Source organism: Peromyscus eremicus, unplaced genomic scaffold (genome assembly GCF_949786415.1).
Source record: "Peromyscus eremicus unplaced genomic scaffold, PerEre_H2_v1 PerEre#2#chr22_unloc_1, whole genome shotgun sequence".
Classification (NCBI taxonomy): domain Eukaryota; kingdom Metazoa; phylum Chordata; class Mammalia; order Rodentia; family Cricetidae; genus Peromyscus; species Peromyscus eremicus.
In genome coordinates, this window is record NW_026734286.1 from 4,251,003 (window position 1) to 4,277,502 (window position 26,500).

The 26,500-nt window shown below is 41.7% G+C and overlaps 1 protein-coding gene and 1 non-coding gene across 3 annotated transcripts in view; one reads left to right on the plus strand and one right to left on the minus strand.

The window, feature by feature from the left end:
- Positions 1 to 26,500, plus strand: part of Brd4 (bromodomain containing 4) — an 85,474-nt gene that overhangs the window by 12,863 nt on the left and 46,111 nt on the right. The window lies entirely within an intron of this gene.
- On the minus strand, positions 6,979 to 7,082 carry LOC131900845 (U6 spliceosomal RNA). The gene has a single exon (XR_009376291.1). It is a non-coding gene; the product is annotated as a U6 spliceosomal RNA (small nuclear RNA).

The following is a 26,500-nucleotide window of genomic DNA, read 5'->3' on the forward strand; positions in this document are numbered from 1 at the left end:
CAGAAATACTGCTCTGGGGACTCAGCTTTAAAGGAGGAGTTATTGGGTGGGCAGGAGGATTCAGGCTGCTGCTGCTAATACAGGGTTCTCTGTGTGGTAGAAAATAAATAACACTCAGGAAACACAAGGATGAAAGGTTTACACCATAAAGGAATTGCAAGGAAGCCTTGGTTTAGAAGCCAGGTAGGTTAAGTTTCAGCAGGCTTACATGAATGACACTGTGCTGGAAGTTGTTTTAGATCTGTCTTCCAAGTTTAGAGAAGCAACTGTTATAGATTCATGCTTTGCTAAACTGTTTTTATACCCAGCCTTTTGTAAAATCTGCTGCTTAGCATTCCTCTAGTATTACAAGGGGCCTACTCAGATTTCCATAATCAAAATTAGCTTGACTAGAATAATCATTTTCCTATGGTTCTTGCTGTTGAAAACAGTTGTCGAAGTTGACTGAAGGAGGACAAGCAAACAGGAGGCAGAACTTTCCTTTGCATCACCTTTTATCACCAACATTGGCTTTGGATGGAGGCCTTTAAGCATAGCACCCCCTCCCCCCCCCAAATTCATGAACACTGCACTGGGGCTTTAGGCCATGCTTCCCAGTGGAAGTCAGTGGTCAAGAATTAGACCAGTCATACTTTTTTTGCTGGAGCATCAGTTGTTAGCTCTAGGCAAGGTAGGAGAGCCTACTAGAATTCAAAGATCTCTTTAAAAAATGCATACATACATAAACTGAATTTACTGTTTTACTTCTGTAGCAATAAATTCTATGGTATGGAGACTTTCACATACATCCTGCTCTTGTAGAGATTCACAGACTTTTGACCCCAAATCAATCTGGAGCATTCATTATGTCTGTCCTTGTAAACATCCATAGAGGGTTTTCTAGAGTCCCCAGGTTGCCTCTGCATCAGTAGTGCTGCCATACTGCTGGGGTGCCTTTAGCCTCTCTCACCTTATTACTTGTGCTCTTTAATGGGAGGAGAAATTTCGAATGGTATTAAAGATGTGCTCCCCCACCCCGAATTCTACCCTAGCTTCTGCTTTTCACATCTCTTATGTGGCTTAGTGTCTCCTTTCAGTTATGGGACAATTGTTCAGCCATGTACTTGAACTTGTAGACTGAAGAAGACAGTTTATGGGAAAGTACCATTCTTCTGCACATCAGGTATAAGGACACATTATACTAGACTGTATTTGGGACTTCAAACCTTTGATTCTCAGCACTTGAAAGGCAGAGGTAGGCAGATCTTTGTGAGTTCCAGGCCAGCAAGTCAGGGCTACATAGAAAATCCCTATCTAAAAAGGAGGAGGAAGAGGAGGGGGAAAAAGACATTTCACTCTACTCTCCCTTCCCACTTCACTGCCTGATGGAAGAAATAGGAAATACAACACCATAAACTTAAATAATTCATACTTTTGTAATTGGGGCAGAATTGAGTCAGGATGGAAAAGAACTCATTACTACTAAGAACAGTGCAGTGTTTAGTATAAAGTCCTTCATCCTTCCCTAAACTCTTAAGGTTTGAAATTTCTCTATATACACTAATGGCTATTTTCCTGCATTCATTTACTATTGCTAGCTTTTAATTATTCCCATTTCTTAGTTTAATTTCACTCTTAGTATAAAGGCATAGCTTTTATCAACTCAAACACTTTTACTTTTCTGTTCTGTAAGAGAAGTAAGAGTTTTAAGTTTTGTTTGTTTTTTGATGTGGGTGTATGGGATTGGAGAGGTGGCTCACTGGTTAAGAGCATGTGTTGCTCTTCCAGAGGATCTGCTTTCCATTCCCACTACTCAGCCAATCACAAATGGTCTTTAACTCCAGCCAAGGATACACACAAGATCTTCCCTGTCTCACAAACAAAACAATACACAGAAAATGAGAAGACTGGAGAAATGAATGAGTGTGTTAGTGAATAAGTGATTTGAGCAGGTCCACTGTGAAGTCCAAACTGGTTCCCAGGAAGATTGGAGAGTATGGCTAGAGGAAGTTAAGGCAGCACAGACACGGAGTATGATAGTAGCCTGTCCCAGAAGCCAGGGTGCAGTAAGAAGGGGGATAGCTTTTCTCTTCTACCATGTGGATTCCTGGGACTGAACTCTGCAAGTGCCTTTACCTGTTGAGTAAGGAATCTTGATGGCTCCTTTACATTGTAAAGATAAATTGACTTTAATTTGTTAACTATTAAGGTTGTCCTATTACCACATCATGACATTTACACTTTTACTTACTGTTTCTATGAATTATACCACATTGTTGTTATCTAAATTGTGTCAGTGGTTTTTTTTGTTTTTGTTTTGTGACTAGCTTACAGCTGAGATAATGTTTACCAGGTGTGTCCACATAATAGCTTAAAAATATCTCATTGACTAAAAAATATCCCACCATGTGCTTATGACACTTTTTTTTTTAATTTTTAAAATATTTATTTTGTTTTATTTGTGTGGGTGTCTTGTCTGCATGTATGTCTGTGCATCACCTGCATGTCTGGTGCCTTCAGAGGCCAGAAGAATGGGTTAGATCTTCTGAAACTGGAATTACAGATGGTTGTAAACCACCACCAAGTGGGTGCTGGGAATTGAACCTGAGTCTTCTGGAAGAGCAGCCAATGAATGCTTTTAACCACTGAGCCATCTCACTTAATTTTCCTTTTCTTTTCTTTTCTTTTCTTTTCTTTTCTTTTCTTTTCTTTTTTTTTGAGATGGAGTCTCACTTTATATTCCTACTGGCTAGAACTCACTAGAGCAGGCCAACCTTAAACTCACAGAGATGCACCTGCTTTTTCTTCAGTGTATCGCCACGGGTTACCACCTCTCTGCTTTCTGAGCACAGGCTAGGACTCCAGCTTTGCTATAGAAGCCTACTGGTAGCTACAGTTCTCATACCCTGCCTACATATTAACAGTACCTTGGGAGATGCTGTTAGGCAGCTGAGATAAATGTGCCCAAGGGACAAGGAAATACTTGAGTCAGGTATCTTTCATAGCAGCCATAAGAAAATCAGCAGCTGGCATCAGATGTGATGGCACACTTGTAATCCCAACACATGGGAGGCTGAGGCAAGAGGATCTCAAATTTGAGGCTAGCCTAAGGTTCATAGTGAAACAAACTGTCTCAAAAAAAAAAAAGTCAGGGATCAAGGGCTGGATAATGGCTTAGAGGAAAAGGATTTGTTTTCTACAAAAAATAGAAGGCAACTGGTTAAATGGGCACATTAAGAGAGCAGTGTTGAGCATTTTACATGTATGATATGTGTAAGTTTCTCAGCAAATGCTAAGGAATGGAATATCTGGCTTAGCAGGGATGCTGTTGTAAATTGACCAAGTATTTTCTTTTAAAAATGATTTATTTTTATCTCATATGTATTGGTGTTTTGCCTGAATGCATGTCTGTACAAGGGCATCAGATTGCCCGGAACTGGAGTTAGAAACAGTTGTGAACTGCCATGTAAGTGCTGGGAATTAAACCCTTTGGAAGAGCAGTGCTCTTAACTGCTGAGCCATCTTTCCAGCCCCCGACCAAGTGTTTTCAAAAACAATTGTTAGCAGTTTACCTTGCCAAGTTGTTGTTGTTGTTGTTGTTTTTTTAAGATTTACTTATTTGTAGGCTGGGCAGTGGTGGCGCACGCCTTTAATCCCAGCACTCGGGAGGCAGAGCCAGGCGGATCTCTGTGAGTTCGAGGCCAGCCTAGACTACCAAGTGAGTTACAGGAAAGGCACAAAGCTACACAGAGAAACCCTGTCTCAAAAAAAAAAAAAAAAAGATTTACTTATTTGTTACGTATACAGAAGAAGGTGCCAGATCTCATTATAGATGGTTGTGAGCCACCATGTGGGTGCTGGGAATTGAACTCAGAGTAGTCGGTGCTCTTAACTTCTGAGCCATCTCTCCAGCCCTATCTCGCCAAGTGAATTCACATTTTCACTATTAATAGGTTAATGGACTTAATTTTTTTTGCCAATTTTGATGGCTGTAAAATGTCATTGTGATTTTAATTATAAACATCTTGGTAGGATCTGAGCACTACATCTTTGTCGGTAGAGTTTGGTGTCCTCTGCACGTTTTAGAGTATCTTTTGATAAAGATCAGAGGATCTTAATTTTAATGTATGTGAATTTATTAACTTCTCCTTTGCTTGGCAAGAACATTGCTCTGACACTAGCTACACTCTATGTTGATAAAGTTATAAAGGGCCAGCTGTAAAGGTGCTTTACCATCAAGCCTGATGACTTGTGTTTGATTCTTGGGACCCACATAGTAGGAGAGAAATGATCCCCGAAAGTTGTCCTGACCTCCACAGATATGGAGCATATGCATTCCCCACCCATATAAATTTGATAAGAATACTTTTCTTAAAAGTTGTAAGTTTTGCCTTTCCAGTTTGTGCCAGTTTGAGGGGTCATGCAGATTCCAGATTGACTTTTTTTTATTCTAGCTAATGAGCGTATCTGGTTCTAAACCCAAGGTCCTATACTATATATACTCTTTTTGTATTCATGATCCTCATGAGGTTGGAATACAATTGTGAGCCCTATGCTTTGGTGTAGACGGTCAGTAATTACTTCTTGGTCTGGGTACAGGTTAATTTTTTTTTTTTTTTTTTTTTTTTTTTTTTTTTTTTTTTTTTTTGTGCGAGGGTGTTTCTAGACAGAGTTTCTCTGTGTAGTCCTGGAACTCACTCTGTAGGCCAGGGTGGCCTCAAACTCAGAGATCTGCCTGCCTCTGCCCCCTCCCCCATTAAAGCATACCACTACTACCTGGCAAGGTTCATTCTTTAGGCATGTGAATATTCAGGGAAAGTTGGCACCTCCTAACTAGGAAAATCACTACTAAATGCGTTGCTTACCAATTTCACTTGTGGCAGCTAGGCTCAGCAAATCCCCTAGTGGGGGTACTATTGGCTTGCAGGTACATGTGCTTAGTCAGTCTTAGTTTATGTCATAGTTATGCATTCTAGAAGTGAAGGAAGGCACAAGATTGTCTTCTGGGAAGCTAGGGAGACAAGTCATGGAAGTCTTGTTTTGCAGTCATGAAGACCTGAGAACCCGGGAGGCGGCGGTGGTGCACGCCTTTGATCCCAGCACTCCAGAGGCAGAGCCAGGCGGATCTCTGTGAATTCGAGGCCAGTCTGATCTACAGAGCGAGATCTAGGACAAGGCACCAAAACTGCACAGAGAAACCAAACCAAAAAAAAAAAAAAAAAAAAAAATCAGATGTGGTGACATTTACTTGTAAGTTCAGTATTGGGAGGTGGTGGCAGGTGGATCCTCTTCGACTTGCTGGCCAGGTAGCCTAGCCCACTTGGCAAGCTTTAGGTCAGTGAGAGATCCTGTCTCAAAAAAAAAAAAAGTGGGTTGCTCCTAAAGGAAGACATGGTGATTATCTTTTAGCTAGCATACATATTCTCTCTCTCTCTCTCTCTCTCTCTCTCTCTCTCTCTCTCTCTCTCTCTCTCTCTCACTCACACACACACACACACACACACACACACACTCTGGATTCTGTTTCCGGTATCCCTGCTTGGTCACAACACTATGCCCAAGGCCCTAGTTCCCACTTACAATTGTGGTAGGAAGCCCAAAGGCATTGAGCTGAGCTGAGCCTTCTGGGGCAGAAATGCTTGTTTAGAGACTGTTGGGACCATGTGTGCCCAAACACAATGTGTGTTCCTGTGGGCAAACAAACAGATGGCAGGGGATCTGGTGGCTTTTGGCATTTGTGCCACAACATATCTTCTCTGAATGATTTGTGACGGGCTAGAATGGATTGTAATTGCATGGTAGGTTTAAAGTTGTAGGCAGTGAGAGCAGCTTTGAGTGTTCTTCTGGAGGAAGGTAGGTAGTGACTATGAAGGATCAGTGGACATTTATTTCTTTTAAATTTTATTCTAAGGAGTCAGATGCCAGAATGACAGTATTCAAAGGTCATTGAATCTGTGCATGGCTTACTAATGTGGTCTCAGTTGTGTTCGGAGTTTTTGATAGATTTAGTTTATGGGACAGTTTTGTTATGTTGCCAAGGTTGGCCTTATATTGATCTCCTTCAGCCTTCTGAGTAGTGAGACACATGCCACTGTGCCTGGCCTTGCTGTATGTTGGTCAGGGTCTTTGTCCTATGTCTTTCACAGTGACGGCTGTTGTAACAGGAAGTGTAATAATTAGCCATCAGATACTTATTGATCCCTTTCTTCACTTTACTGAACATACTTTGAAAAATGGAAACATTCAGGCAGATAATAGTTTGGGAGTAGGTAAGTGAGACTGGCCTATAATGATGGGAAAACAACTAATCTGTTCACACTACAGTTAAAGGTTACAACTAAGGTGTGTGTACAATTTTGATTCTAAGTACTACTATGGCTTGCCTTGGAAATATAAAAATAGGTGTTATATACTAGATGGCCTTTTCACTAGCTTTTTTCATTCTATTGTAATGATAGTTGTATGTTTTAATCACAGGGTCCCACAGAAAGATTTGTCCTTTTTAGTGCTGCTTTTTTCCTCTGAACATAAAGATGTTCTGTAGCAGGTCACCTCCTAATTTTGACTCTTCAGAACTTTTCTGCCTAGGATTTTTTATCATCTCCTTATCCCTGAAGACACAAGTATCTTTGCTAGAGATTTAATCAATACTTTAAAATTGGGCTAAGATCTTTCAGAAAGTATTAATATGAAAAAATATTCTGTAGCAGCTTTGCTCTTAATCAGCAAAGTTGAGTTACCCAAAAGGTTAACTATGTATTAGGCACTTTGAATTGCTGTGTATTGATTTTCTCTTCTTCTGAACTAGGAATGCTTCATTTTCTACAATGAGTATGAATGCAGGGATCATACAGCCTGTAGTTTTCCTTTTTTCTTACATTTTTGGTCCTAAGTAGCAGAGGCTTGACCTCCATTTTCCTAGTGCTGGGATCACTGGTCTGCCCTACCTGACCCTGCCCACCCGTCCACCCTCTCTCTTTTTCCTTCTTTCTCCATTTAAAAAATATGGAACACTTCATAAATTTGCATGTCATCCTTGCACAAAGCGCCATGATAATCTTCTCTGTATTGTTCCAGTTTTAGTATATGTGCTGTTGAAGCAAATACTTTATTATTCTTTCAAGATTGTGGTATTGGAGCTGGAAAGATGATTTTCCAGAGGACCCACATGGCCAGCCACAACTGTCCAGTTCCAAGGGATCTGACACCCTCTTCTGGCCTCTGAGGGTACAAGGCCAGGTATAGAAGCATGTAGACAAAACACCTAACATACATTGTCTTTATTACTGCTTTGTATTATCAATCCACGTTAGTCTATTAAATGGGTAACAGAGTTTATTAAGATATAAATTGAGGAAATACACTCACAAATACAGAATGGAGTAGACAGCAGAAATCATCCTCTGATTTGACTGGGAGTGAATCCACCTCTAGACAGGAGCAGGGAGAAGGGCATGTAACCCTTCTCCGACCCCATATAAGAGGTCACGTACAACAGCAGGAAGCAGTACCTCCTTTGGGCCGTATAGCCCAAGGTCATGGGCGAGCAAATACCACTACAGATTTGCCTTTTCTTTTGTCTTTTTTAAATGGGGGGGGGGGTCTTACTCTGTGACCTTGGCTGGCCTAGAGTTCCCCTTGTAGACCAGGATGACTTTAAATCCATAGGCATTCTCCTGCCTCTGTCGCTTCGCTTTTGTAAATGTTAAGCACAGGTAGTAAAGTCACCAGCACCATTGCTTTATATAGAGACTTCTATCAGAAACATATTTTGTAATTAAGATTTTCAGCTTCCACTTGCTTTTGTTTTAGAGAAGTTTCTAGCCCGAGAAGAGTAAATAAGTCTAATTTGGAGGTTTGGTTTTTGTTGTTGTTGTTGGTTTTTTTTTTTGTTGTTGTTGTTGTTGTTTTCTCGAGACAAGGTTTCTCTGTGTAGTTTTTGGTTTTTCGAGACAGGGTTTCTCTGTGTAGCTTTGCACCTTTCCTGGGACTCACTTGGTAGCCCAGGCTGGCCTCGAACTCACAGAGATCCGCCTGGCTCTGCCTCCTGAGTGCTGGGATTAAAGGTGTGCGCCACCACCGCCCGGCTCTCTGTGTGTAGTTTTGGTGCCTGTCCTGGATCTCACTCTGTAGACCAGGCTGGCTTCGAACTCAGAGAGATCCTCCTGGCTCTGCCTCCTGAGTGCTGGGATTAAAGATGTGCGTCACCACCGCCCGGCTGGATGTTTGTTTTTGCTGATGATGTTCTCTCAGTCTCTGTGATTAAACATATGTGGATCACTTCGCACAGGTACTCTTTGTAAGTTGTGAGCTTGAAAATTGTTCCTGAATTTTTAAAAATATTCATGTATATATGTATGTATTGTGTGTGTGTGTGTGTGTGTGTGTGTGTGTGTGTGTGTGTATGTATGTATGTATGTATGTATGTATGTATGTGCATGGCTGGTGCCCTCACAGCTCTGAAGGAGGCATTGGATCCTCTGGAACTGTCATCACAGCCTGTTGTGAGCCACCATGTCGGTATTGGTAATGGAGCCCAGGTCCTCTGTAGAGCAAGTGCTCTTAACATTGAACCATCTCTCCAGCCCCTATGTGTGCATCTTCTTGTCTGCAGGTGATAACTACTCTCCCATATTTGGATGTGTGTTTGTTTTGATTTTGAGACGGGATATCTGGTATCGTAGGCTGGCCTCAAATTTACCTTCCACCTGCGCCTGTGTGTGGGGAGTGGGATTTTATGTTTGTTTGCCAGGCAACTTTTCTATCCACTGAGCTACATCCCTAGCCAAGCCACGGTGCCCCCCCCTCCCGCCCCATTTGTTTCTAAAAGATTAATTTTTTTAAAATTTTCTGTGTATGAGGGTTTTGTCTTCGTATCTGTGTGTGCACTGTATGCCTGGCTGGTGCCTGTGGAGACCAGAAGAAGGTATGTGGATCCTCTAGAACTGGAGTTAACAATGTGAGCTGTGACGTGGATGCTGGGAATTGAACTCAGATCTTCAGGAAGAACAGCCAGTGCTCTTAACTACTGAACCATTTCTCCAACCTCAACTTTTTTCTTCTTTTTGAGACAGTGTCTGTTATGTATGTATCCTTGGCTGTTCTGGGACTTATATAAACCATGCTGGCTTTGAACTCATCTGTCATATTATGCCTCTTGAGTACTGGATTAAAGGTGTGTGCTGGCACTCTCAGAATTCCCACATTCTTTTCTTTTTTCTTTTTTCTTTTTTGGTTTTTTGAGGCAGGGTTTCTCTGTAGTTTTTGGTGCCTGTCCTGGATCTTGCTCTGTAAACCAGGCTGGCCTCAAACTCAGAGATCCGCCTGGCTCTGCCTCCTGAGTACTGGGATTAAAGGTGTGCTCTACCACTGCCCAGCTGGGCTGATTCCCACATTGTTTTACGCATGCTTTTTAATCCCAGCACTCTGGAGGCAGAGACAGGCAGATCTCTGTGAGTTCAAGGCTATCCTTGTCTGCAGAGGGGGTTCCAGGACAGCCTGAGTTGTTACACAGAGTTTCAGCTCCTCCCTCCCCCACAATTATTTATGTATAGGGGTGTTTTGCTTGCATTTATGTCTACACCATGAGTATGCAGTACCCTAGAAGGTCATAAGAGGGTTCAGATCTCTTGGGACTATAGTTATAGTTACAGACATTTGTGAAGCACCTTGTGGGTGCTGATAATCAAATACAGAGTCTCTGGAAGAGCTGCCAGTTCTCCTGACCACTGAGCCATCCCTCCAGCTCCAAAACATGGGTTTTAAAAACAATCTCCCAACTCATTCATCAGATCTAGAGGTACCATTTTACAAGCTTTCTCCAGAGCAGCAATGTTTTTAGTAATATTTGTAGTTTTTCTTTTTTTAAAGATTTTTTAAAAATTATCTCTGTATGGGTATATGAATGTATCTGAGTGCAGTGCCCTTGGAGGCCAGAAGGTGTCAGATTCCCTGGCTGTGAAGTTGGCCATATAGTTAAAGGCAGTTGTAAGTTATCTGATGTTGGTACTGAGAACTGAACTTGATTCTCTGAAAGTAATGCACAGACATAGAAATTCAAACACTCATACACCTAAAATAAAATTAAAAAAGAAAAGAATCGTTGACTTTCTATAGAAGTGGCAGAACTTGGGGGGGGGGGCTTAAAGAGATGGCTCCGTGGTTAAGAATGCTTGCTGCTCTTGCACAGGACCCAGGTTTGGTTCCCAGCACCCACAAGGTAGCTCATAACCAGCTGCAACTACTATTCCAAGGGACCGGACACCTTCTGACCTCCATGGGCACCAGGCACACACATAGCACACATACATATGTGCACGTAAAACACTCATAAACATGAAAGTTTAGAAAAAAGAAGTGACAGACTTTGAGTGAGCATTAGTCTAAATTAGGGAATTCTTTTTTTTTTTTTAAGATTTAATTATTTATTACACATACAGTGTTCTGTCTGCAGGCCAGAAGAGGTCATCAGATCTCATTATAGATGGTTGTGAGCCACCATGTGGTTGCTGGGAATTGAACTGAGGACCTGGAAGAGCAGCCAGTGCTCTTAACCTCTGAGCCTCTAGCCCCAAGAATTCTTTTTAAAATGTAAAGAGGGGGCTGTATCCATTTATTGTATAGTGATCATCTTACTATTAGAATGATAGATAGGGCCTTCTATCTTAAGACAAATGATTGACCACAAATAGCACTTGACGAGAAGGGCCTCTCTCCCGCCTAGAATGGGAGAGCCTTACCTAATTTCTGTGAAGTGTGGATGTCTGACACTCAGGCTAGCAGTCACCACATCAAGTGTGTTTGTGTGCCTCAGATGTTCATTTCTGCAGTACTGTTGTATTACTGTAACTGAGGAAGGACTTTGTGTCAGAAGTAGGCTGTTTCTGTAGTACTTTAAAGGGTATAGACAAAGAGACATCAGGATGTACCAGCAATTACCCAAGTGCTGGGATTCTAGGAATTTTTTATTTATTTTTTTATTTTTTTATTTTTTTATTTTTTGGTTTTTCGAGATAGGGTTTCTCTGTGTAGCTTTGCGCCTTTTCCTGGAACTCACTTGGTAGCCCAGGCTGGCCTTGAACTCACAGAGATCCTCCTGGCTCTGCCTCCCGAGTGTTGGGATTAAAGGCGTGTGCCACCACCGCCCGGCAGATTCTAGGAAATTTTTAAAAAAATAAAGACCTATTTTTCTTTTATGAGTATTTTGCCTCCATGTATATATGTCTCTGTACCCCATGTATATATGTATGTCTGGTGTCTGCGGAGGTAAGAGGGTGCTGGATCCCCTTGAACAGGAGTTAGAGATTTGAGCTGACATGTGGGTACTGGGAACCCAGGTCTTCTGGAAGAGCAGCCAGTGTTCTTAACCTCTGAGCCATCTTGAGCCCATCCCAGGAAATTTTTGGACAGGGTCTTATGTAGCTAGTATAGCCTCAAACTTAACTTCCTGCCTCCATATCCCTAGTGCTGAGATCACAGATAACATATATGGCCCACCCCAAGCTCTTTTTTTTCTCCCAGCTTCAGGTAACTGTTGGGTTATTTTACAATGGATAAATGATTGTCATTCTTCCCATGGATCTGATTTCCTAGCAATAGTATGTATATTATGACAATGGTTTAGTTAACAAGTTGTTAGAGAAACTGTTTTAAGTTTGTAGTTACGTATCTTCTTTCCTGCACCCATCTGAAAAAAGATGAAATTCAGTTCTGTGCTTGTCAGCAAGAGTAATTCCCCCACTCAACCATCTCTCCACCTTCCCTTCTTGACATTTGAGGGTGTGATAAAGAGACCAAACCAGACACTACCATGGTATTCTCTTGTCAAAATGGTAAAAATGTTAAGTGGAGGACTATTAACTTTTATAGTTAGAGAATTACAAGTTTATGTATTAGAAAGGGGGAAAGACTTACTACAATAGCTAGTTTTACACACTATCTTGTTTAATTCTTGTTTTAATTCTCTGTGTACCCCTAGCTATCTTGGAACTGACTCTGTAGACCAGACCACCTGCCTTTGCCTCCTGAGTGCTGGGATTAAAGGCGTATTCCACCACCTACCTGGCTTGTTTAATTCTTATATAAGGTTAATGGGCTTGGGGAGGTGGCTAAATGGTTAAGAGTACTTGCTGTTCTTGCAGAGGACCTGGATTCAGTTCTGAGTACTCTAATGACCTCACAACTGTCAGTAGCTCCAATCCAGGGGGTCTGATGCCCTCTTCTGACCCCATAGGCATCAGACATGCAAGCAAGCAAAAAACTCATACATATAAAATAAATTTAAAAAAAAAGAAAAATGTAAGGCTGGTGAAAAAAAATTCTCTTCTTGTACCAAAATAACTTCTCAGGACCACAAAAGGTCATGGTCTGTACAAAGGTCTTGTTAATTTAGGAGCATTTCATCTGTGGGGGCAGCCGCTGTCAAGAGTGCACAGATGCAACAATGGTTATTCATTTAGACAGCCAGAGAAGCAGGTGGATCTTAGAATGGAGCAGTCTTTGTCATTAGCTTCTCAGAGCTAGAAAAAAATGGTTTGTTTCTTTTTATGTCACATTAAACTCATAGTCAGGTGGCAGGTGCGTTAGAAACTGATTGGGAGGTCAGGGAGACTGCTTTAGGTGCTTCCACATACCTGCATTGGTTCTCAGGGCTCCACTTGAATCAGCTATGATAAACTGTTTTTTGCTGTCTTATCTAGACATTCTGTACCTACGTGTGCATATGTGGGGCCTGACCTTTTGTGATTAATTTAAGCTTCAAACACGTTGGGGACTTCCAACCTGCCAGGCCCCCCCTTAATATTGTCACTTCCATATCAGCTAGGAGAAGGGGTTACAAAGACAATCACAGTAGCACAGTATGGAAGATAGAGTTGAGTGCTTGTAATTCAAAATTTCAGTTTGTTGTTGGTCTCTAAGAAAGCAGTTATTTTCACATGTTAACCTTGCACTGCAACTTTGCTTTTAGTTCTAGAACTGTTTTTGTTGATTTTTTTTTTTTATCCTCTAAGGAGGTAATTATGGCATCTGCAAAGAAAGTTTTTTAGTTATTCCCTCCCATTTGTGTCTCTTTTGTTTCCTTTTGTTATTAGATTAGTTAGGACTTCAACACAATTTATAGGACATCCTTGATTGTTCCAGATCATAAAGGGCAAAAGCGTGTGTAGTTCCTCAGTATTAAGAATCTGTGAATGCGATACATCAATCTGTCCACTTGCAGAACATTGAGGAAGATCACAAGGAGGGCAGATGCAGGGTTGTAGAAGATGGGGTAAGCTAGTGTATTCAAAGAAATCTTAGGTGGAATGTCTCAGCAAGAGAGATAGGGAAACTTAGTGTCCCTGATCCTACCACATGCTGGATACGCTGAGGTGTTAGGCATACGGTCTACAGGCCCCAGACTTACACTGGCCTCCCTGGACAGTGAAATGTTGTCTGAGGTTGACAGGTGCTACCAAAGTTCAGCTTTAACTGTGTGCTTAATTCTTTGGATTGTTGCCCCCTTTCTTGGAACTTCTAATTGGTAGCAGAGTAGGAAAACAAAACAGCAGAGGTGAAAGTATGATGTTGAGTGTTTGTGGAGTTAGACATGCTGGTTTGTTTACTGAATGGCCTTTCTGGCATGGAGCCTCCTTGCCTGCCTGTCTCTGTTCTTGACTGCCATACCACTTCACCACTCAGGGAACAGGGTCCCACAGTCTGCCAGTGGCTAAGTCTGTCCATGGAGCTTGGATATCAGCCAGGCCCTAGAGCCCTGGGCTCTGAGGGGATCAGTGATTTTGTTCATTTTGGATTAGTCCTGGCATCCAGCCGTCATTGCTGCATTCTTCCCTGGGAACCTGGCAGAGGAGTCTCAAAAAATGGGCTCAGTCTGCCCTGTGGAAACACAAGCCTGCTCTAGGTTGTTAATTGTTTCTGGTATATTGAGAAGGCTTCTACAAAAACAGTAGGAGAAAGGGTGGGGGTGATCATCACTAGATTTCCAGGCCAGTCCTATCATCCTGCCCCCTTTCTAGTCTCCTCATCTTCCAGCCAACAAGATAGCTGTGTTCCAGTTTTGTTCAAAACTGGTAGTGAAAAAGCCCTCCTCTCTTCTCATTCCTATGTTTGCTTTTGGACTGGACAAAACAGTGGCTCTAAGAAAATCTGCATGCCAGGGTTTATCCACTGAATTGCATTGGGGTTCTCCAGTCTAGAGACTTGATCTTTCCTCATTGAACTATAGTCAGGCCTTTATCAGTTACAGCTGCAGATATGTGGGGAAAGAGAACATTACACTTAGTCGTATCCACCCTGTTTTGCTGAATACAGAAATGTTTAGCTTTGGGTTATGAGGAAATTGTTGCCAAGTTAAATTGTGAAAACTCACAGATTTCTGGTGCGTCTGGCATCGCTCTCTTATTTCTTGATTGTGCAGTAGTTCAGAATCATGGCTTGAAGGTTAGAGTCATCAGGAAAGGTTTTTTGAAAAATACGCTTGTGCCGAGTGATGGCAGCACAGGCCTTTAAACCCAGAATTCGGGAGGCCAAGGCAGGTGGATCTCTGTGAGTTTGAGACCAGCCTGGTGTACAAAGCTAGTTCCCAGACAGACAGGGCTTTTACACAGAGAAACCCTGTCTTGAAAAATAAACAAAAAAGGTGGGGGGAATACAACACTTGGTACTTGCTAGGGACCCCTTTATTTTATTGAAATATCTGGAGAGGAACCCAAGCATCAAAAACTGTAAAGGTATTCTAGATGCTGCTGGCTGTGTAGTTATGCACACTACTGCTTTCTAGTCTTACCCTGGGTCAGGAACTGAGTCATAAATCCAAACCCACAGTCTTTTGAGGCAAGATACATATTGGGGTCGGGCAGTGGTGGCGCACACCTTTAATCCCAGCACTCGGGGGGCAGAGGCAGGTGAATCTCTGTGAGTTCGAGGCCAGCCTGGTCTCCAAAGCTAGTTCCAGGAAAGACGCAAAACTACACAGAGAAACCCTGTCTCGAACTCCACCTCCTCCCCCAAAAAAGATACATATTGGGCAAGTTGTACTTCTCTGGACTTGCTTGTCTTTTTTAATTCTTGCTACCACATTTCTCTTGTTGAGCATCATTGTTAGTTTGAAGATAGAGATAATGAATGGTAGTTTGGTTTGTTATGGCCTACTTGACTGTTTTGACTGTACTTAAACTGATGAAATCGGAGAAATTGAATTGTTACCACCTTCAGTGTTGAACCTATTTCTATTGGTCATGAATGGACACTTTATTTATTTATTTATTTATTTATTTGTTTGTTTATTTATTTATTTATTTATTTACTCATCCATTTATTTATTCACTTATTTATTTATTTGTATCTTGTATCATTGCCTCTTGTATCATTGCCTCTTGTATCATTGCCACCTCAACAATACTATTTACAGTAGTCATGGAGGTTCAAAAGTTTTAGGTTAGCTTGGGCTTCATAGTGAGGGCCTATTAACAGAATTAAACAGCAGAAACAACCTTAACTGTCCATCTTTAGGAAAGGTGAAGAAATATGCAAAATGCATTTATACCCATACAGCGCAGTATTATTATTCAGACTTGGAGATTGGCACATGTTATATAAGATGAGTGGATCCTGAACACATTATACCAGGTGGAAACAGCCAGATACAAGTAGACAAATAATGATGCTCTTCTACATATACATATATTTCTAAATATGCAAAGAGGATATTTGTGCAGTCATATAGACAAAAAGTAGAACACTAGTTTCCAGGACAGAAGAAGTGAGGAGTTACTGTTTAGTGCGCAGACTTTGTGTTGGATGATGGATCAGTTTTGAGGAAGGATAGGAATGATGACTGTATAGCAGTGTAAATATCCTTACCACTACTGAGTCTCATGCTCTCACTGTGTAGCCTAGCCTAGCCTGGCCATAGAGATCTGCCTGCCTCTGTCTCCTGAGTGCTTTAATGAAAGTGTGCATGGCACTCCTCCCCAAACCATATATTTAAAAATTGGTGTTCTGAATTGGTCAATGACTATATTTATCAAAGATTATAGGCTTTTGTACTCTTCTGTGACAGTTAAATTTTGCCTGAATTTTCTTTTTGTGAAACAGCATAGCTGGTATTGAATTGTTGCTTACTGATACCTTTGACTGTTCCTCTCCCCTATCATTTGGCTGTGTTTATTTATAATCTGGTGTCCTGAGAACTGAGGTAAGCATGCCTTCTCTGTTTCTGGACATTGTAGTGTTTTTACCAAGTACCACCTTCCTATGGCCTCTAGTTTTGGGGCAATGTTGTGAGGTGCAAATGATCTGGGATTCTTAAACTGTCCACCCTGGTGAAATTAATAAGTTAAGCTCTGTGTTTTAGGTCTGCTTTTTAGTTCTTGTTCTTCCACGGGTACCTAAGGGTTAAGCTAACTTTGTTTTGAGGTAAAGGTATTTGTTGTTTGCTTTTTTGTTTGAGACAGGGCCCAAGGTAGTCCAAAAAGCAGGAGGGAAGGGTAAGCTCCCAAGTATTAGAGACTGCAGGCTTGTATCAGTGTAAACAGCTTGGGTTTTTTTTGGTCTGAATGTCTTATTTTGCACAGTGCTTCCAGCAGCCTCCTTGAGTTGTTGGTATTGGCAATGGACAGCTGTTGATCACAGCTTCCCAGGTGTCCATGCAGCAAGATGATCTTGGCCAGATGCACCCTTTTAAGGCTCCTTGGAGGGGTACATGTCATATCTACCTAGCTGTGAACAGAGAGTTGTCTTCCTGGAGTCCTTTTAAGTCCCAAATTGTGTGATACCACACCAGAAACAATTCAGTTTTGGGGATATTTGTGCTTCTTAAACTGCAGAGAAATATTTTATTTGCCCATAGTGCCTTCCTTAGTCAAGCCATTTTCTCTGTAGTATACTAGTTTATTGACTGGCTTCTCAGTTTCATCATTTCCAGCAGTAAAGAGGCCTTTCAGGGTATAGATAAGACACCTGAGTCTTGCAGCCCCAGATGGTTATGAAATGGAAACGCTTGATTTTTGTTTCTAGGTGTTTCCTTGAGTACTGCCTAGGTGATTCTAGCTGAATTCTTACCCCACCCTGCTCTGCTTTGTTGCAATTGGGGGCTGAGTACTGGGTGTCAAACGACCCTTTCACAGGGGTCACATCAGATTTTTATGTTACGATTCATGACAGCAAAATTACAGTTACCAAGTAGCAACAAAAATAATTTTATAGTAGGGGGTCATCACAACATAAGGAACCGTTTTAAAGGGTTGAAGCATTAGGAAGGTTGAGAACCACTAGCCTATGTGATTAAGCCTTTCCTTGAACTCTTGTCTTCTTGCCTCAGCCAGCAGTTCTCAACCTGTGGTGTCGCAACCCATTGAGAGTTGTCAATGACTCTTTCATGGGAGTTGCATATCAGATATCCTACATATCAGATATTTACATCACAATTCATAAATTACAGTTATGAAGTAGTAATGAAAAAATTTTATGGTGGGGGGTCCACCACAACGTGAAGAAAATTTAAAGGGTTTCAGCATTAGAAAGGTTGAGAACTACTGACGTAAACCTTCCTTAATCTTTGTGGGACAGGGTGTCTGTAGTTTAGAAATTCCTCTTCAGTAGGCTCTAACTGAAACTGGTTGGGTTTAAAATGGCTGTCAGAATGACTGCCAGACAGTTTAACTTCCTTAATTCTATCTCCGTGTTAACTGATACACCTACCCCAAGTATCAGTTGATGAATGCCATGGCCTCTGTTGAGATGGAGGAAAGTGATGATAGCACCTGAATTCCTAGAGAATTTCCAGCTTTCCCCGGAAGATGTGAAGAGTTTTTTCCCTTTATTAGGGTGCCCTTCCTCATTTATTTTATTCTACACCTGTAACTTTGCAATCCCTTGAGGTTGAGAATGAGTTTCCCTTTTGTTATTGGCAGAAATAAAAGTTCCACTGTTGGGTCCATAGTTTTCAAAGAGAAAAAAGGATTCAGTTTGGGGGTTAAAAAATAAGAGTAAACTGGATGAGATCAATTTATTCATAGTGGCTTCTTTCTTTGTCTTTCCTTCCTAATTAAAGATAGAACATACTGGTGAGATGAAAATTCTGACTAGTTAGTTGAGTAGCAATCATTCAGCAGTGCTTAGGATTGCAGTGTTTATTTAGGGGATACCCCTATCCCCACAAGGGATTACCTCTGGGTTCTGTCATTGTAACCTGCTTTTGAGAGGGTGGGATTCAGGTGGAATCAGATCAGATCACACACTTAACTCTTCCAGAGGATTCAGTAGGTAAAATAGCAAGCACAGCATGTACAGCACCAAAGTCGTAATGTAGGTTTGGCTTAATGAATTGTCTTATGCAAAGTAATAGATGCACTTCTTTTTCCTTAGCTTTACAAGTGGTAGTGTCTCTGTTGAAGAATGAAAGCTGGGGTTAAGACTTCGTAGTCAAAACGGGTAGTTAATCTGGGAAGCCAGCTTTAGATAAATCTGTATGTAAATGGGATATTCCAGTGGAGAAAGTTAGATTGATTATGTCATTTCATTTATTGTATTATATGGAGGAAATGAGAAAAGATTAAGAACCACAGAGCCTCAGCAGAGAAAGCCATAACGAAAACTCCCATTTTACCTGACCAGGCTCTCTTATTTCTTTGCTCCCTATCTATCTCAAAAGTTTTGTAGTGCAACAAAGTATGTAATAAGTTATTTTGTTGAGTGGCTGAGTGAGAAATCCAGTTTTCAACCTAATCTATTAGTAAACAGTTCAAAAGACAGAGATGAGGTGACTGAAGTCATCTCCAGGCCTGCTATTGCTCCTTGACCAGCCTTAACCAAGAGTTAATATGCAGCCCATTCTTTACCTTTCAAACAACTTTTTTTGTGTGGAGGAGGCAAAGTCAGAAGCAATCTTTATGTTTGTTAGTGATTAGGTAGCTGTAAACAGTGGACAGATCGCAGGAGCAGCTTGCACCCTTACTCATTGATTGGGGCTTTTATGGTGTTCATTGTGCCATGGTGCTTGTTTTCCATCTAGGTCCTACTGGAGTAGTCAGATATATATCCTCTACTTCTGTAACTGAAGATTTCTTCCCCTCTTTTGGTGGTACTGGGAATGGAACCTGGTGCTTTGTAAGGTACCAGTACTCTGCCATCTGTTTATACCTCAATACCAAGAACACCCTCTCCCCTTCCTCTGCTTCCCAAGTGCTGGAATTAAAAAAAGTATGCACCACCACAAGAATACTTTTTAAAGCCTCAAGATTGGTCTTTGGTTTGAAATCAAGTCTTTAGTAGATACATCTAACAAACAGTAGCCAATAATAGACAGTGAGCCAACTCCAGGAGGGAACTTGTGTGTGGGAGTGTTGGGGGGGGGGGATATTTTTATAAATATGTCTTAGAACAAAAAAGAAACAATAGAAACATGGAAAGTATTGTATGGAGAGGGAAGGAGATGTGTGGGTTCTGGTAATTCAGACTCTAGGACAGAGCTAAAGCCTGGTGGTACAGAATATGGTGCCCTAGAGGGGAAGGCAACCCACTTGAGTCAGATTTGCCTAGATTCTTCCATGAGCATTCTTTGGGGGGAGGTATTCTGGGTTGTACTGCACCCATTTATTATTAAAAGGGTGTACGTTTGTACTGGATTTAATAAGGCTTTTCTTCAGCACCCATAGTACGTTTCTTCACCTGAAAGTCTAATGGATTTCAATGCCATTTCTATGGCAACTAGTGAACTCCAAGGGAGCAGATTCTATTTTTGTGTCTAGCATGATAACAGGATTAGTGAAGGCACATCTAAAATTCTGTTGTAAGCCAGTGCTGACTTTTTTTAAAGAGAATTGAGCTTACACACTACGAGTTTTTAAAAATTAGCTATTTCTTTATCACTGTATAGCCCAACTGGCCCTGAGACTCGCCATGTAGAGCAGGCTGGCCTTGAACTCAGAGATTCCCCTGCCTCTGCCTTTTGGGTGCTGGGATTAAAGGCATGTGTTACCAGGCCTGGCTAGCACAGATTTTTTTATTTTGACCAACATTTTTATATCCTTTTTAGTTTTGTTTTTGCATATTTGAGACAGGGTTTCTCTGTGTATCCCTGGCCATCCTGGAACTTGCTCTATAGACCATGAGCATAGTGGTTCCCCTGCCTCTCCCTCTTGAGTGCTGGGTTTAAAGGTATGCACCACCTCTTTGGCTGTAAATCCTTTAATAATCTTCATGTTCCTCTACTTAGTTTGCTATTAGAATTTCAGGTTGAAGGCCTTGATAGGTGTGTCTGTGCACCACAGGAGGAGGGCATCAGATCCCCCAGGAACTGGAATTAACAGACAGTTGTGACCACCTGATAAGGGTGCTGGGAACTGAACCTGGTATCTGGGAAAGCAGCCAGTTCTCTTAACCTCAGAGCCGTTTTCCAACCATAGTTTATTTTATTTACTCATTTATTTATTTACTAGTTTATTTTAATCCCAAATAGATCTTCAGTAAAATCATTAATGATTTTATTCTCTGGGTATACAAATTTGTATATAGAGTATATAAATCTTGGTGCACTGGGTGTGGTGGTACACCCCTTTCTCAAAAAACTATAAGGGTTGGGAGTATAGCACAGCAACAAAGCACTTGTCTTGCTTCCTCAGGGCCCGGAGTCCCATCTGTAATACAGCAGGGGATGAAAGGAGGAGAAAACACACTTAGCTTTCCAAATGTTGGGATTATAGATTTGTGCACTATGGCCAACTCAAAAGGGCATCTGTTTTTAACTTGTTTGTATTGCTTCAAAAACCAAATTTCTCCAAGAACTGAAAATTGCGACTGCTTTTTCCCCTTCACCTACTGTCTCATGAATCTTGTCTTGACCCAAGCCCCTTGCTGTGAGGTACCTATGGCACCCCAAGAGGTAGCCCTCTGTCTGGAACCAGTTAGAAGTAGTACTCCATGGGCATACAAGTCCAGTGTCCCCATAAGGCACATCTTAGCTCTTGTTCTTGTCAGGTTTAGCTACATGGAACAGTTTAGATTCAGGAAAAATGCTTCTTATTTTCAGATTTGGGGCATGAAAACAAATGCACCCAATCTTGGAGTTTATTCTTTTGAGACAGGATCTCATGTAGCTGAGGCTACTCTTGAACTCTATATCTTCCTACTTCAACAAGTGTGCACCATCAGCTAAAAAACCCTACTCTTTTAGAGTGTTGTGCACCAGAGGGATTTATTGGGGCTGGGAGTGTGTGCCTATTGGAGTTGCTTTGACAAAGATGGGCAATCTCATCAGTCTGTCTGTGGAGGGCCCAGTAGTCTATTCCTATAACCTTTCTGTTCCCTAAGCAGATGATTCTGTAAGCATGTTTCACAGCAATAAAAACTCGTTCAAGCATTCACAGAGCAGTATACTTAGAGGTCTGCCTTCTTCCATCTGCTACAGAAGGTACCTTAATTACCCTTGCCCTTGGTACTGTCCTGAGGGGTCCTGAATGCCCCCTTACTTATGACAAAGCACTGGCTTATGTATACCCAGCTGCTCAGCTGTTGTGGCAAGAACAGGGAACGCTATAAAGCTCATACATTTGTGTACCCTTTGGAGAAGCTATCTAATGGTGCGAAGAGCTCAGTATATATGTTTGTTAGACTCTGGAAACTTCTTAGTGTATTTTCCTTGTTCTAAGATTTTCCTTTAGTTTCTGCTATGGGTGGGAGCCTTTTATGTACCTCACTTTAGTATTTTAAGAGTGGCTTCTGCTTCTCCCTTTGCATGTACTGTGTGACTCTTGGAGATCAAACTTGTTTTTCTCCTATTTTAATTAAGCTGACAATACCCTAAGACCATGTGACCCTACATGCCACTTCTAACCTGCTGTGCTGTGTTCCCTTTGGTCTTGATGCTTGAGAATCCAGTCTGTTCCAAGCTCTTAAATTATTTTAAAAATTGTAGGGTGTGTACGCTAGGGATTGAAACTGGAGCTTTGTACATAAGAAACATGTGCTCTACACTGATCTATGTCCTTAGCACCTCCTTCCCCTTTGTGGTTTTGTTCTGTTCCTCTAGTAACCTCTCTGCCAAACTTGTTCCTGTTCCCATCCCCTCAACAAAGATCTCAGAGGGTTTGTGTGATGTAGACTCCTAAGTAAGATGACTAGTAGACAGATTGCCATCCCTGTGGGAGCATGGTCTTCTCTTTTTAGTGCCCTCAGTTCCTCTCACTTTTGAGAAGAATCTCATTAGACATAGGAAATCAAATGCAGGCTCAGCCTTAGACCAGAAGCCATGGCCACTTTTTTTTTTTTAAGATTTATTTATTACATATACAGTATACAGTGTTCTGCCTGCATGTGTCTCTTCAGGCCAGAAGAGGGCACCAGATCTCATTACAGATGGTTGTGAGCCACCATGTGGTTGCTGGGAATTGAACTCGGTACCTCTGGAAGAACAGCCAGTGCTCTTAACCGCTGAGCCATCTCTCCAGCCCCGCCATGGCCACTTTCATTGTGGTTATTTTTTCTGTTCTAGCACCTAATGCTGGATTTTAAGTTAGGGACTTTTAAAAGTTTTGTTTTTTCTGAGAGGGTCTCACATGTAGCCAAGGCTGGCTTCAAATCCAGGAACTTCATACCTCAGCCTGTAGGGTAGTAAGATTACATGTACACACCAAAATGCTTTTTGGGAGCCTTCAAATCCTTTAGAAAGACTCATCATCAGTTAGAATTGTGATATATTTACAAGAAGTCTTTGTTCTCCTTGGGAGGTCTCACTATGTTGCCCAGGCTGGCCTTAATTCCCGGCTTTAGAGATCTTTCTCTTACCTCAGCCTTTAGAGTAGTTCAGACTACTCCCATGTGTCACCACCCCTCTTGTAATTCACACGCTCCCCCAAGGGAAGCTTCAGATGTGATATTTTACTTCTTCTGTAATTTCACAGACATCTTTTTAAGAATGAGGGCATGAGGCTGTGGAGACGGCTCAGTGGATAAAGCACTTGCTGTGCAAACATGAGGAACCTTTGTAAAAGCTGTGGAGGTATGGCTGCCATCTGTTATCTTAGCACTGAGGAAGGAGGGGTAGGACCACCAGGATAAGCTGGCTGGTTAGACTGGGTGATCACCAAGTTCTGAGTTCAGTAGAGAGATCCTGTCTTAATAAAGTAGAGTTAAATCAAGGAAGATACCTAGTATCAGTTTCAGGCCTACAGGCACATATCACACACACAAACACACACACACACCTGTATGCCTGCTAAAATGAAATAATGAGGGCATTCTTGTTGAGTGTGGTGGTGCATACTTGTAATCTAGGTACTTAGAAGTCAGATCAGGAGGATCATGAGTTCAAGGCCAGCCTAAGCTATCTTGTCTCAGCAGACAAACAGGACATTCTCTTATAATCAGGGATGTAAATGGATATTTGTACACCTATACCTATATAGCAACATGATTTACAATAACCACACAAATTTTAAAAAAAAAAAAGTGGGAAGGGGAGGAGGATTGGGAAAATGACCCAGTGGTTAAGAGCACTGGCTGTTCTTTTTTTTTTGAGCACTGGCTGTTCTAACAGAGGACTCTGGTTTGGTTCCCAGCACCCATGCAGTGACTCACAATCATCTGTGACTCCCAATTCCTCCTTCTGACCTCTTCTAGCACCAGGCACACGTGTGGTGCACTTGCATACATGTACACAAGACACACATTAAAAAAAAGAAAGAAATCGAAGTGTCCAGGAACTGATGAATATGTAAATAAAGTATGGTTTATGTGTACAGTCAACCTTAAAGCTGGCAAGGGACTTCTGACATGCTGTAATGTAGATCCTGTTAAATGAAATAATCCATGAAGTTGTAGCTGAAGTTTTCCCCAGTCCTGCCTGGCCCACGGTCAGGACAAATCTCTCTCACCCACCAGTCCCGCAGCCGCTCAGACCCAATCAAGTAAACACACAGAGACTTATATTGCTTACAAACTGTATGGCCGTAGCAGGCTTACCAGTACTTTACACCCTGCTCCTCATCATGGTAGCTGGCAGCATCTTCTCCACTCCACCTTCCTGTTCTCCCAATTCTCTCTGCTAGTCCCGCCTATACTTCCTACCTGGCTACTGGCCAGTCAGTGTTTTATTTATCAATAAATCATAGCAATATATATTCACAACATACAGGATATCCCACAGCATTAAGTTCCACTCAAGTGAGGCTTCTAGAGATAGAAAGGTAGTTAGTTGCCAGGGACTGAAATCAGAGAAGCAGGGAATTTGTGTTTAATGGATGCAGGATGGAAAAAGTTAGAGATGTGGTGTGGGTGGTGGTTATATAGTAATGTAAATGTACATAAAGGTTTTAGTATTTGTTTATTTGGTTTTTCAAGACAGGGTTTCTCTATGTAACTTTGGTGCCTATCCTGGGTCTTGCTTTGTAGACCAGACTGGCCTTGAACTCACAGAGATCCATCCACCTGACTGCCTCCGGAGTGCATGCACCACCACCGCCAGGGATTAGTCTTTGTTTAAAATGGAGAGGTGGGTAGCATAATGACTATGCCTGTAATTCTAGTGCACTGGGGAGGCTCAGGCAGGAGGATCATGATTTAGAGGCCAGATTGGGGTACCCTTTGTCAATAACCTCCATAAAGGGTAAGGAGGGCTGGCTTGGTGCCTCACCTTTAATTCTAGTGCTGAGGACCTCTGAGTTTGAGGCCAGCCAGGGCTATGAAGTGAGGCCATGTCTTTTTAACACCACAGCAGCCTTATCTATCTATCTATCTATCTATCTATCTATCTATCTATCTATCTATCTATCTATTTGCTTATTTACTTTGTCTGTCTGTCTATCTTGTTCCTTTGCTTGTTTTTCAAAGACAGGGTTTCTTTCTCTGTGTCACCCTGGCTGTTTTCTTTCTCTGTGTCACCCTGGCTGTTCTGGAACTTGCTCTGTAGACCAGGCTGGCCTCAAACTCACGAGATCACCTGCTTGTGTCTCCCAAGTGCTGGGGATTAAAGGCATGTGCTACCACCGCCTGAGCTCTAGTAAGCAGTTGGTTGTTTTTTGGTTTCTCAAGACAGGATTTCTTTCTCTGTGTAGCCTTGGCTGTCCTAGAACTAGCTCTGTAGACTAGGCTGGCCTCGAACTCAACAGAGATCCACCTGCCTCTGCCTCCCGAGAGCTGGGATTAAAGGCATGCACCACCACCACCTGGCTAGAAGGAGTTTTGTAACAGGAAAATCAACAACGATTTTTCCCCCCCCATATCGAGATACTCCTGTGTTTTCAAAAATGTCTTCTCCCATTTACACTTACTACATAGTTTTCTTTTAAATAAGCATTCTGAATTAACAGACATGCACTGCTAGTGTTCAGTGTGTGCGGTGCTGGGACTTGAACTTGAAGGCTTCATGCATCTAAGCAACTACTACCAACTGATCTACATGCTCATTCTTGACCATATATTTTTGAGTGAAAAATTTTTCTCCAGTTTGAGTTGTACAGTGTGGAGTGCCAAGATTAAGTATGGAATATTAAACTTTTTTTTTTAATTGTTTTTGGGGTTTGTGAAAGAATGCAGATAATTATGTGAAAGTCAGAGGATAACTTTTGGGAGTTGGTTTTCCTCCTGTGGGTTATGGGGATCAAACTTAGGTTGTCAGGCTTGTACAGTAAACCCTTTACCCATTGAGCTATTTCACTTCCTCCAACCCTGCCTCTTTTGTTGTTTGTTTCTGAAGACCAGGCTGGCCTAAAACTTGAAGTTTGCCTCTAGACCTAGCCAATAATTTACGTTGTTTTTATAAATAGTGATAGCATATTGAAATGTTTTGGACATAAGAGATTCAGCAAGCCAACTATTGACTTTACCTCTTTTTATGTTAATGTGCCATATGAGTTACCATTTCTGTAGATATACATAGATACAGTGTCATTGATGGAATTTCCATCTCTGAGGTACTTCACTCTTACTTTCCTTTCTCTGTGATGCTGGAGTCTCTTAGCCTTTGTCTTGGTGAATTCTTGGCTGGTATCACATTTGTCCTAATGAGATCTCAGGCTGCGAGTACCCCAGTGCCTGCTCAGTCTCTGCCTTGTGTTGGTGTAGCATTGTGTTGGTTCCATGTGTTAAGCTAATGAAAGGCAGAGACTCTGCCACATCTCTTACTTACCTTATGGCAGAGAGGGCAGGTTATTGTGACAAGAGTGCCTCCACCCCTAAGTGAGACATGCAGAAAGTTGGAGAGTGAGGAAGGCTGTAGTGTGTGGATTCTTCTCTCTCCATATATGTTTCCATACCAAGGTGGGCTTCATTCTAACAAAGTAGGGTACTTCTCATGTGCCTCTACTCAAACCTGGGTATTTAAGATCTCTTTACTTCAACTTCAACAACTTCTCCTCCTCTTCTTCTTCCTCCTCTTCCCCCTTTTTTTTTTCCTTCTTTTTTCCCCTAGACTGGAAACTATATTTTACCAGCCAGGAAGATGGGAAATAGAAAATAAAATGAAGCAAAGACAGATTATTTTTCTATTTTTTTTCCTCCTGTGGAGTATGCATATGCCCCTGGATTT